We start from the raw sequence: 12,460 nt of genomic DNA, 5'->3' as shown, positions 1-12,460 counted from the left end.
AGCTTGATCCCACAGCACAGTATATCTTCACTATATAAAGTATGTATTGTACCGTGCAGTTCTAGAAGTCAGAAATGAATTTACAAAACCCTAATTCAAATACAGTACAAAACTATACAATCAGGCCTGAAGCCTAGCCCATGATGTGGTTTAATATACATTATTCAGTGTGGTAGGTTGGTGGACGGTTGAAATGCTGAATGTGTTTCTCCTGTCCTTAGTGGTGCAAGTCATAACACATAACAACACCGCCCCGCCAATCAGATTCACTTCCTTGTTGTTCTTGGTTCACTATGCAGAAGAAATAGACTGCAGCAACGACAGTTACAGCAGCCACTGAGTGAAACCCCCCATATACCAAAAGAGAACAGGACACACTTCCTCTTCTGTCAAAACTGACACGTATGAGTGTTTTTAACTACACTGTATACAGTGGGGGAAAAAAGTATTTAGTCAGCCACTAATTGTGCAAGTTCTCCCACTTAAAAATATGAGAGAGGCCTGTAATTTTCATCATAGGTACACGTCAACTATGACAGACAAATTGAGAAAAAAAATCCAGAAAATCACATTGTAGGATTTTTAATGAATTTATTTGCAAATTATGGTGGAAAATAAGTATTTGGTCACCTACAAACAAGCAAGATTTCTGGCTCTCACAGACCTGTAACTTCTTCTTTAAGAGGCTCCTCTGTCCTCCACTCGTTACCTGTATTAATGGCACCTGTTTGAACTTATCAGTATAAAAGACACCTGTCCACAACCTCAAACAGTCACACTCCAAACTCCACTATGGCCAAGACCAAAGAGCTGTCAAAGGACACCAGAAACAAAATTGTAGACCTGCACCAGGCTGGGAAGACTGAATCTGCAATAGGTAAGCAGCTTGGTTTGAAAAAATCAACTGTGGGAGCAATTATTAGGAAATGGAAGACATACAAGACCATTGATAATCTCCCTCGATCTGGGGCTCCACGCAAGATCTCACCCCGTGGGGTCAAAATGATCACAAGAACGGTGAGCAAAAATCCCAGAACCACACGGGGGGACCTAGTGAATGACCTGCAGAGAGCTGGGACCAAAGTAACAAAGCCTACCATCAGTAACACACTACGCCGCCAGGGGACTCAAATCCTGCAGTGCCAGACGTGTCCCCCTGCTTAAGCCAGTACATGTCCAGGCCCATCTGAAGTTTGCTAGAGTGCATTTGGATGATCCAGAAGAGGATTGGGAGAATGTCATATGGTCAGATGAAACCAAAATAGAACTTTTTGGTAAAAACTCAACTTGTCGTGTTTGGAGGACAAAGAATGCTGAGTTGCATCCAAAGAACACCATACCTACTGTGAAGCATGGGGGTGGAAACATCATGCTTTGGGGCTGTTTTTCTGCAAAGGGACAAGGACGACTGATCCGTGTAAAGGAAAGAATGAATGGGGCCATGTATCATGAGATTTTGAGTGAAAACCTCCTTCCATCAGCAAGGGCATTGAAGATGAAACGTGGCTGGGTCTTTCAGCATGACAATGATCCCAAACACACCGTCCGGGCAACGAAGGAGTGGCTTCGTAAGAAGCATTTCAAGGTCCTGGAGTGGCCTAGCCAGTCTCCAGATCTCAACCCCATAGAAAATCTTTGGAGGGAGTTGAAAGTCCGTGTTGCCCAGCGTCAGCCCCAAAACATCACTGCTCTAGAGGAGATCTGCATGGAGGAATGGGCAAAAATACCAGCAACAGTGTGTGAAAACCTTGTGAAGACTTACAGAAAACGTTTGACCTGTGTCATTGCCAACAAAGGGTATATAACAAAGTATTGAGAAACTTTTGTTATTGACCAAATACTTATTTTCCACCATAATTTGCAAATAAATTAATATAAAATCCTACAATCTGATTTTCTTGATTTTTTTTCTCATTTTATCTGTCATAGTTGACGTGTACCTATGATGAAAATTACAGGCCTCTCTCATCTTTTTAAGTGGGAGAACTTGCACAATTGGTGGCTGACTAAATACTTTTTTTCCCCCACTGTATACACACACACAAGTATGTGGACACCCCTTCAAATTTGTGGATTCGGCTATTTCAGCCCCACCCGTTGCTGACAGGTGTATAAAATCGAGCATATAGCCATGCAATCTCCAAGAACAAACATTGGCAGTAGAATGGCCTTACTTAAAGGGCTCAGTGACTTTCAACGTGGCACCATCATAGGATGCCACCTTTCTAACAAGTCAGTTTGTCAAATGTCTGCCCTGCTAGAGCTTCCCCGGTCAACTGTAAGTGCTGTTATTGTGAAGTGGAAATGTCTAGGAGCAACAACGGCTCAGCTGCGAAGTGGTAGGCCACACAAGCTCACAGAACGTGACCGCCGAGTGCTGAAGCACGTGAAAATTGTCTTTCCTCGGTTGCAACACTCACTACCGAGTTCCAAACTGCCTCTGGAAGCAACGTCAGCACAATAACTGTTCATCAGGAGCTTCATGAAATGGGTTTCCATGACCGAGCAGCCGCACACAAGCCTAAGATCACCATGCGCAATGCCAAGCGTTGGCTGGAGTGGTATAAAGCTCGCCACCATTGGACTGGAACAGTGGAAACGCGTTCTCTGGAGTGATGAATCACGCTTCACCATCTGGCAGTCCGACGGACGAATCTGGGTTCGGCTTAGGCCAGGAGAATGCTACCTGCCCCAATGCAAAGTGCCAACTGTAAAGATATGTAGAGGAGGAATAATGGTCTGGGGCTGTTTTTCATAGTTCCAGTGAAGGGAAATCTTAACACTACAGCATACAGTTTGTGGAAGGCCCTTTCCTGTTTCAGCATTACAATGTCCCCGTGCACAAAGCGAGGTCCATACAGAAATGGTTTGTCGAAAATCAGTGTGGAAGAACTTGACTGGTCTGCACAGAGCCCTGACCTCAACCCCATCAAACACCTTTGGGATGAATTGGAACGCCGACTGCGAGCCAGGCCTAATAGCCCAACATCAGTGCCCGACCTCACTAATGCACTTGTGGCTGAATGGAAGCAAGTCCCCGCAGCAATGTTCCAACATCTAGTGGAAAGACATCCCAGAAGAGTAGAGGCTGTTATAGAAGCAAAAAGGGGGACCAACTCCATATTAATGCCCATGATTTTGGAATGAGATGTTCGACGAGCAGGTGTCCACATACTTTTGGTCATGTAGTGTACATCCCTATCAGTACCATCTCTCTGGGAAGGTTACAGCAAGGTTACAATAACAAGTCATTATGGTAATACTATTAATGCTCATAATGATATGTGATACATGGTACAAGGGGTTGCTTTACAGGAACTGATTTCCACACTGCTATACCCATAGAAATAAGAATGAATAGAAACGGTGTCTCCATTCAAGACAATTGCCAGGGTTAGAGCTTCCAAGTCCATTCCATTCATTCTTATTTCTATGGCTATACCATCCTGACCTTCCTCGTTTCAGTGTATTATATCATATAAGCCTAGGTCTAGAAGTTCAGTAGCTAGTGGTGTTGCTGTCCATTAGACTAGATGTTGACGCCCAGAGGTGGCAGACAGCAGCCTCTGTCCGATATCCATCTCGTTTTTCTCAGCCTTGATGAGGGTGAATTGTACTGCCAGGAAGATCAAAGAGCAGAGCTACACTGGCCATCACACACATACACAGAGCCCATTGATGCACATGATTTACATGTGGCTACCCTGCCAAGAGAGCATAGAAAAGTCAACAGACCTAAAACATGATGTGTAAATCTATTGTCCCACAGAGGGGATGGTGGTGTAATGTGACCTAGCCACGGCTCCATTTCGAGCGTGTCTGTCGAGGCCCACAGGGGTTAAGTTGTTATAGAGGAAAATATCAGTCTTCCTGTGATACAGCGCATTCGGAAAGTATTCAGAACCGTTGACTTTTCTCCCACATTTTGTTACAGCCTTATTCTAAAATGGATTAAATTAATTCTACACACAATACCCCATAATGACAAAGCAAAAACAGGTTTTTAGAAATGTTGGAAAACCTCCCCAGAAATATCACACCTACATAAGTATTCAAACCCTTTGCTACAGTGAGGGAAAAAAGTATTTGATCCCCTGCTGATTTTGTACATTTGCCCACTGACAAAGACATGATCAGTCTATAATTTTAATGGTAGGTTTATTTGAACAGTGAGAGACAGAATAACAACAATAAAATCCAGAAAAACGCATGTCAAAAATGTTATAAATTGATTTGCATTTTAATGAGGGAAATAAGTATTTGACCCCTCTGCAAAACATGACTTAGTACTTGGTGGCAAAACCCTTGTTGGCAATCACAGAGGTCAGACGTTTCTTGTAGTTGGCCACCAGGTTTGTACACATCTCAGGAGGGATTTTGTCCCACTCCTCTTTGCAGATCTTCTCCAAGTCATTAAGGTTTCGAGCCTGACGTTTGGCAACTCGAACCGTCAGCTCCCTCCACAGATTTTCTATGGGATTAAGGTCTGGAGACTGGCTAGGCCACTCCAGGACCTTAATGTGCTTCTTCTTGAGCCACTCCTTTGTTGCCTTGGCCGTGTGTTTTGGGTCATTGTCATGCTGGAATACCTATCCACGACCCATTTTCAATGCCCTGGCTGAGGGAAGGAGGTTCTCACCCAAGATTTGACAGTACATGGCCCGTCCATCGTCCCTTTGATGTTGTCCTGTCCCCTTAGCAGAAAAACACCCCCAAAGCATAATGTTTCCACCTCCATGTTTGACGGTGGGGATGGTGTTCTTGGGGTCATAGGCAGCATTCCTCCTCCTCCAAACACAGCAAATTGAGTTGATGCCAAAGAGCTCGATTTTGGTCTCATCTGACCACAACACTTTCACCCAGTTCTCCTCTGAATCATTCAGATGTTCATTGGCAAACTTCAGACGGGCCTGTATATGTGCTTTCTTGAGCAGTGGGACCTTGCGGGCGCTGCAGGATTTCAGTCCTTCACGGCGTAGTGTGTTACCAATTGTTTTCTTGGTGACTATGGTCCCAGCTGCCTTGAGATCATTGACAAGATCCTCCCGTGTAGTTCTGGGCTGATTCCTCACCGTTCTCATGATCATTGCAACTCCACGAGGTGAGATCTTGCATGGAGCCCCAGGCCGAGGGAAATTGACAGTTCTTTTGTGTTTCTTCCATTTGAGAATAATCGCACCAACTGTTGTCACCTTTTCAACAAGCTGCTTGGCGATGGTCTTGTAGCCCATTCCAGCCTTGTGTAGGTCTACAATCTTGTCCCTGACATCCTTGGAGAGCTCTTTGGTCTTGGCCATGGTGGAAAGTTTGGAATCTGATTGATTGATTGCTTCTGTGGACAGGTGTCTTTTATACAGGTAACAAGCTGAGATTAGGAGCACTCCCTTTAAGAGTGTGCTCCTAATCTCAGCTCGTTACTTGTATAAAAGACACCTGGGAGCCAGAAAATTTTCTGATTGAGAGGGGGTCAAATACTTATTTCCCTCATTAAAATGCAAATCAATTTATAACATTTTTAAAATGTGTTTTTCTGGATTTTTTTTGTTATTCTGTCTCTCACTGTTCAAATAAACCTACCATTAAAATTATAGACTGATCATTTCTTTGTCAGTGGGCAAACGTACAAAATCAGCAGGGGATGAAATATTTTTTTCCATCACTGTATGAGACTCGAAATTGAGCTCAGGTGCATCCTTGAGATGTTTCTACAACTTGATTGGAGTCCACCTGTGGTAAATTCAATTGATTGGACATGATTTGGAAGGTACCACAGTTGACAGTGCATGTCAGTGCAAAAACCAAGCCATGAGGTCGAAGGAATTGTCCGTAGAGCTCCGAGACAGGATTGTGTCGAGGCACAGATCTGGGGAAAGTTACCAAACAATTTCTGCCTGATTGAAGGTCCCCGAGAACACAGTGGCCTCCATCATTCTTAAATGGAAGAAGTTTGGAACCACCAAGACTCTTCCTAGAGCTGGCCACTCGGCCAAACTGAGCAATCAGGGGAGAAAGGCCTCGGTCAGGGAGGTAACCAAGAACCCGATGGTCACTCTGACAGAGCTCCAGAGTTCCTCTGTGGAGATGGGAGAGCCTTCCAGAAGGACAACCATCTCTGCAGCACTCCACCAATCAGGCCTTTATGGTAGAGTGGCCAGACGGAAGCCACTACTCAGTAAAAGGCACATGACAGCCCGCTTGGAGTTTGCCAAAAGGCACCTAAAGAACTCTCAGACCATAAGAAACAAGATTCTCTGGTCTGATGAAACCAAGATTTAACTCTTTGAACCTGAATGCCAAGCATCACGTCTGGATGAAACCTGGCACCATCCCTACGGTGAAGCATGGTGGTGGCAGCATCATGCTGTGGGGATGTTATTCAGCGGCAGGGACTGGGAGACTAGTCAGGATCGAGGGAAAGATAAACGGAGCAAAGTACAGAGAGATCATTGATGAAAACTTGCTCCAGCACGCTCAGGAAAAGTCTCTGAATGTCCTTGAGTGGCCCACCCAGACTTGAACCCGATCGAACATCTCTGGAGAGACCTGAAAATAGCTGTGCAATGACGCTCCCCATCCAACCTGTCAGAGCTTGAGAGGATCTGCAGAGAAGAATGAGAGAAACTCCACTAATACAGGTGTGCCAAGCTTGTAGTGTCATACCCAAGAAGACTTGAGGCTGTGATCGCTGCCAACGGTGTTTCAACAAAGTACTGAGTAAAGTGTCTGAATACTTATGTAAATGTAATATTTCCGTTTTTAATTTTTAATACATTAGCAAACATTTTCGAAAAACCTGTTTTTGCTTTCTCATAATGGGTTATTGTGTATACATTGATAAGGGGGGAAAAAACTATTTAATCAATTTTAGAATAAGGCTGTAACGTAACAAAATGTGGAAAAAGTTAAGGGGTCTAAATACTTTCCGAATGCACTGTATAAATAGCCCCTTTGCTACATAACCCAGTGACACGGCTATACAGACCCTGGCAGGGAGACCTTTCCAGCTTCCAAATGGCATCCTTGTCCCTTTAATTTCCCACTACTTTTGATCAGGACCTATAGGGCTCTGTTCAAATGTAGTGAACTATATAGGGAATAGGGTGTCATTTGGGACACAGACTGAGTTCATCCGTGCTGGTGTGATTTCTGGGTTACAACAGTCCCTGATGAGCCTGCCTGGCCACACCATCGCTGTGGGAGAGGGGAAGCCTGCTGCTACCAGGCAACAGAGAGAGAGACTGTGCATGTTGTGTATGTGAATGCTTGCGATTGTGTGTGTTACTGTAAACGTGTGTGGCGGAGTAGATGCTCTGTAGTAGCCTGGGGGATATGAATATAAGTCAGTGTGTGTGCGTGGGTGGTAACTGTAGGCTACAATGAATTAATGAATGAATTACATTTCATTTTCGTGTCAAATCGCCAATTGGCAACCCATCCCTTATGGGATTAATTGACACAAAAACAAACATTACAATAATTCAGTGACAATTCTTCTTCCAGTGTTCTCTGCAGTGCGCATCGCACATAGAGTGAAACATTTTAAGGTAAAAATCAATACATAATAGTAAATAAGGTTATCCAAACAATAATGATATCCCTAGAGCAGTAAAATATTTTTTTTATATTTTGTTGCCTTACAACAACTATTCAGATACTCCAATCTTCGCTGTGGAGCTTTGCAGCTCCTTCAGGGTTATCTTTGGTCTCTTTTTTGCCTCTCTGATTAATGCCCTCCTTGCCTGGTCCGTGAGTTTTGGTGGGCGGCCCTCTCTTGGCAGGTTTGTTGTGGTGCCATATTCTTTCCATTTTTTTTATAATTGATTTAATGGTGCTCCGTGGGATGTTCAAAGTTTTTGATATTTTTGTATAACCCAACCCTGATCTGTACATCTCCACAACTTTGTCCCTGACCTGTTTGGAGAGCTCCTTGGTCTTCATGGTACCGCTTGCTTGGTGGTGGCCCTTGCTTAGTGGTGTTGCAGACTCTGGGGCATTTCAGAACAGGTGTACATATACTGAGATCATGTGACAGATCATGTGACATTTAGATTGCACACAGGTGGACTTTATTTAACTAATTATGTGACTTCTGAAGGTAATTGGTTGCACCAGATCTTATTTAGGGGCTTCATAGCAAAGGGGGTGAATACATATGCACGCACCACTTTTCCATTATTTATTTTTTAGAAAGTTATTTTTTTCATTCCAATAAATTTAAATTACTAGTCTTAGGCTAGTTGAATCGAACATGCTAGCCTGAAGAATGGGTACATGCTTGAACAACACTGGCATACTGGTCCATCTTAGGGGATCACATTGTGCTTCATTGTCTGTGTGTCAATGTATTATTCATTCTAATGACACCAAACTAGCTGACACTGTTGAGGCTATTCATTTCAAGGTAGAGCCATTAAAAGTTCTGGTCTGGGGAAGTCTACCCACCTCAACACAAACACCAGTCAACCTGCTGTTCAAAGTGCTTGTTTAACAGTTGTTATAACGGCCATTGATTTCACTAATATACTGAACATGAAACACCAGAGACAAACAGGCTGGGCCAGAATTAATCACACGGATATGGATTGATGATGTAACTACATGTCTACTTACGTCCTTGTTACAATGTCATGTAAAGTCACCACATTAGTCATCACATTGTAGCTACTCTGTAACAATGCCTATGCAACGTAAAGCGTTCACAAAATCTTGGGAGAGACTTTATAGGCCTAATAGTGTATTAGAGAAAGTTTTTCATCCAACTGTTGACTGAACCTTTCCATATCAGCTGACACTAGGCCAGGCTAAGCGTTGTCCAGGTGGGATACAAAAGTAAAATACCCAATCAACCTTTGAGGAAGTCAAGCCCCAAGTTGGAGAGTAAGAAAGCTTGGATGTAAACAAGGGGGCTAACAGTTGTAGACCCTTCCCCTAATGATGGCAGCCCATCATAGTCATTAGCCTATCACCAGAGTGTATCTGTATCAGGGTTAGAGGGTTAGCCTATCCTCTCATCCAATAGGAATTCTCTGCACTTTGTCCTATAGTAACCCAGCCTTACACTAAGCTACTGGAGGATCACTCACACACAGGTCAGAGCCAGCTATATTTAGCCCAGGAAGAGTACTACTGTACTGGGCACAGGCCAGCTGAAGAGCTGCTCAGGCAAACGCTGCATCCCACAATTCCACCACATCATCATCCTCAACAATAATGACCTTGATCAGATGGACCAATCACAGAAGTCGCCTTACACAGCCTTATTTGTGTCATTAGGGACACAGTGAGCTCAATATCTCTGTGGCTGGAGGGGTACGCAGACAGCAAGATATACGTTAGTTTCCTTTATTTAATTCCCACCGCAATGCAGCAGTTACACTGTAAGGCATTTTGAACTCAAATACTTCTAGTACGTTGTACTCAAAGTCAATGAAAAGTCATTATTACTTAAAATGTGTATGTGGTACTGACTCAAAACTAAATGAAAAGTCACACCAACATTTTTTTTTAAAGATAACAAATTAACTTTTTTCCCAGCATGCTCTACTGAAGGTAGATTTTTTTGAATTGTTTTTAATAGCTGTGTTTTTGCATGTACATGGAGTGATTGATTGAATAACTGTTATGCTACACAAATATATATTTTTCTAAACTAATCCAATCATTGAATTTTTGCACCCGTTACTGAAATGGTTGTTCCAGTTTAAATGGCTTAGGTAGTTTGCTCCCACTGTTCTTAACCCTGGCAGTCATTATCAATGCAGGTTGCGGGTGAATACAAATTTCAGCTATTGGATAGGAATTACACATCACTTTGCAAGCCAGCATAATGTGATTTACAGTTAGGGTTTCAAAATTCTGGCAAATTTTCCAGGTTTTTCAGAAATCCTGGTTGGAAAATTACTAGAATTGTTTTGGGTAAAGTTAGTGGAATTTTGCAACCCTACTTACACGCCTGACGTGGCCTATAAACTATGAGTTTCAGGCCACTGTATAAGGCCTTATAATATATGTAATGGTTCAATTATATTAATAAAATTCGCCTAGGAACTCACTTGCTGAAGGCCACAGGACTGAAAATGAAGAAATTTAACAACCATGTCTCTGTCACTAAAAAATACAGTCACGGGTGGTAACTCTACAATTCAATCGAAAAGGCATACTGGGAAATGATTGGAGGCATGGCTTAGTGGGGGCATTAAATGTAAGTATATCTTACAAAAAAATAGCATTTGTATTACTCATATGAAGGTAGTACTGCTCACTTAAGCTATTTAAGTTTCTTTAAAGAATTTTTTTTTGGTAATTGGTTTCCTCAAAATGTTTGAGTAGCCAGAACTTATCCGGTTTTACAGTGTAGAGTCCATTTAGTTAATTTTCCATATATGTACTGTTTCTTTCCTTATCAAATTCAATTTTATTTGTCACATGTGCCGAATACAACAGGTAGACCGTACCGTGAAATGCTTACTTACAAGCCCTTAACTAACAATGTAGGGCGGCAGGTAGCTTAGTGGGTAAGAGCGTTGTGCCAATAACCGAAAGGTCGCTGGTTCTAATCCCAGAGCCGACTAGGTGAAAAATCTGTCGATGTGCCCTTGAGCAAGGCACTTAACCCTAATTGCTCCTGTAAGTCGCTCTGGATAAGAGCGTCTGCTAAATGACTAAAAATAGTAAATAAATAAGTAAAATAAGAGTTGAGAAAATATTTACTCAATAAATAAACTAATGTAAAAAAAAAAAAAAAGTATGTAGCTAGGCCTACTGTATCCTTGGTTACTGTACATGTAGCCTACCGGTAGCTTAGGCGTTGTGAATGGAAGGTGTTGGCTGACCTCCGAGGCTTAAGTCAAGGGGGAGGAACACCCCATCTGCAGAGCGTACCCAGCAATAAGCCTCTGCTGCCATGAGATTACGGCCTGTTAGCACAGAAGTAACCCCCTGCTCTGCCTTTTCTATTTAAAGTCACCTCTCTCTCTCTCTCTTTCTCACTCTCACTGTGACCACCCAGTCACTTCCTCCCAACAGTGTCACCTCTGCAGATCCACAGCCACTTTAAGCCCATTCTACGCATGCTGCGCACATCCACACACTCCATGTGAGTGCACTGGCTGGTTTCTAGGCTAACGACATATGGAGGATCTCATTGGTTAAGACAAAGGCAAGCGTGGAGGGTGCTTTAAAAGTGGTTAGGGTTCAGCATCAATGCACAGGCCCACTTCAACACACCAGGAGGAAAAGCAGCAACACTAATAAGGAAGCAGGGCACACTAGCCTCTCGTAGTGTGTGTCTGTGGTGTCTGGGCCTCTGGGCAGATTTCACATTGCCTTCTGCAAACCTGTGATTACCCCCCACCGCTGGGAGATTACGCTCAGCGAGGACAGCAAGGGGGTAAAGGAGAAGCGCATTTGGCCTAGTTTGTGCCTGGCTGGCCACCGTATCACACCACCCTCAGCAGACGCTGCAGCTACTCTCGCTCTCTCCCCCATCCTCTCCCGTCCTCCCTCCCCCCTCTCTAAACCCACAGTGCCTCCCTTCCTCCAGCAAATCACATGTGTCATTTTACAGACTGTATACTACAGTACTGAGTACATTCACACATATACAGACAAACGCACAAATGCAAGTGTACACGCTCAAACAAACACATCCACATACAAACAAACAGGATTGACTAATAAAGTGAGCAAATACATTAGTCATTTTAAAAGAGATGGGTGATGTCAGGCAATGCTTTTTCTAGTTAACAGTGATCTAATGAAACCCAGTAAAGCGTGTGATGCATCAGGAGAGGATGTAACCCTTGTTCAGCACATTCCGTTTGGTCAATGCAGTCCAATAACCCACATTCAAGAAATGGGAATGCTTGTGATGCTGAAACATCCACACCATCGACCCCCATTCTTCATAACCCTCACAACTGTCTGAGTGAGGCTGAGCAATATCCATCCATTATGTTTTAATACTAATATATGTGATGGACTATATGAGAAGTAGACATATAATTTCCCCTCTTTAAAAATGGAATGCAGTTACATAAATATGAACCTGTTAATTAACCCTCCCGTTGTCCTAGGGTCAAAATGACCCGCCACTGTGTTGAACCAACTTTATTAAATTTTTCTATTTTTGGGATCATTTGTGAGAAGGAGGCAGTGAGACTTTAAAGAAAGTATCACTGCCTCCTTCTCACAAATGATCCAAAAAATATAAAAATTAAATAAAGTTGGTTCAACACAGTGGCGGGTCATTTTGACCCTAGGACAACGGGAGGGTTAAGCAATAAGGCCCGAGGGGGTGTGGTATATGGCCAATATATCATGGCTAAAGGCTGTTCTTATGCACAATGCAACGCGGAATGCCTAGATACAGCCCTTAGCCATGGTATATTGACAATTGACCATAAACCCCTGAGGTGCCTTATTGCTATTATAAACTGGTTTCCAACATAATTAGAGCAGT

At 43.1% G+C, this 12,460-nt stretch overlaps 1 protein-coding gene across 3 annotated transcripts in view; it reads right to left on the bottom strand.

The window, feature by feature from the left end:
• The window catches only part of LOC121579228 (long-chain-fatty-acid--CoA ligase 6-like), a 140,511-nt gene that overhangs the window by 35,158 nt on the left and 92,893 nt on the right, over window positions 1–12,460 (bottom strand). The window lies entirely within an intron of this gene.

This window comes from Coregonus clupeaformis, chromosome 13, assembly GCF_020615455.1.
Source record: "Coregonus clupeaformis isolate EN_2021a chromosome 13, ASM2061545v1, whole genome shotgun sequence".
In the NCBI taxonomy this organism is placed as follows: Eukaryota; Metazoa; Chordata; class Actinopteri; order Salmoniformes; family Salmonidae; genus Coregonus; species Coregonus clupeaformis.
This window is presented reverse-complemented; position numbering and strand designations above follow the sequence as displayed.